Raw genomic sequence first — 553 nt, forward strand, 5'->3', positions numbered from 1 at the left:
GAGGTCAAATCAAGAACAGGACCTCTTTGTGGTACTGAATTCTTTTTGGAGCCTCTTTAACGGCCCCAAATGGTGCGGGTAGTGAGAATTAGCCATCAGAAGATGCTCCTGGCGATGCCGTAAAGAGCATCCGCGATAACTCTGGAGGTCCTGAGTGCGAAGACCCTGGATTTGGACCCCTCGGGCCAGCGAGAGGGATTTCTAGTTTCCGGCTTGCAAAACCTCTCCTCTCTTCTAGCTGGGACTGATGGTTTGGGAAAAAGCATCATTTCCAGTCTATCCCGCCCGCTCCCGCAAGTCGGTGGGAGAGGAGGCAACCTTGGAGCGGGGAGGCATCCTCCAGACTCAGACATTCATCTCTGTCCATTTCAAGGCGCCCAGCCTGCGCCGTATATAATGAAGTATTGCGCCCACAGCGAAGGACAAGACGTCCTCTCTGCATGTTTAACTCACGAGTTTGGGGTAAATCTGGACTCTGGGTCTACGATCAAGAGCTTGATTTGACACTAGTTGAGAAACTGGAGTTGAGGCTTTGATCGGGCAGGGAAGAGCG

Source organism: Lipotes vexillifer, unplaced genomic scaffold, assembly GCF_000442215.2.
Source record: "Lipotes vexillifer unplaced genomic scaffold, Lipotes_vexillifer_v1.1 scaffold871, whole genome shotgun sequence".
NCBI lineage: Eukaryota > Metazoa > Chordata > Mammalia > Artiodactyla > Lipotidae > Lipotes > Lipotes vexillifer.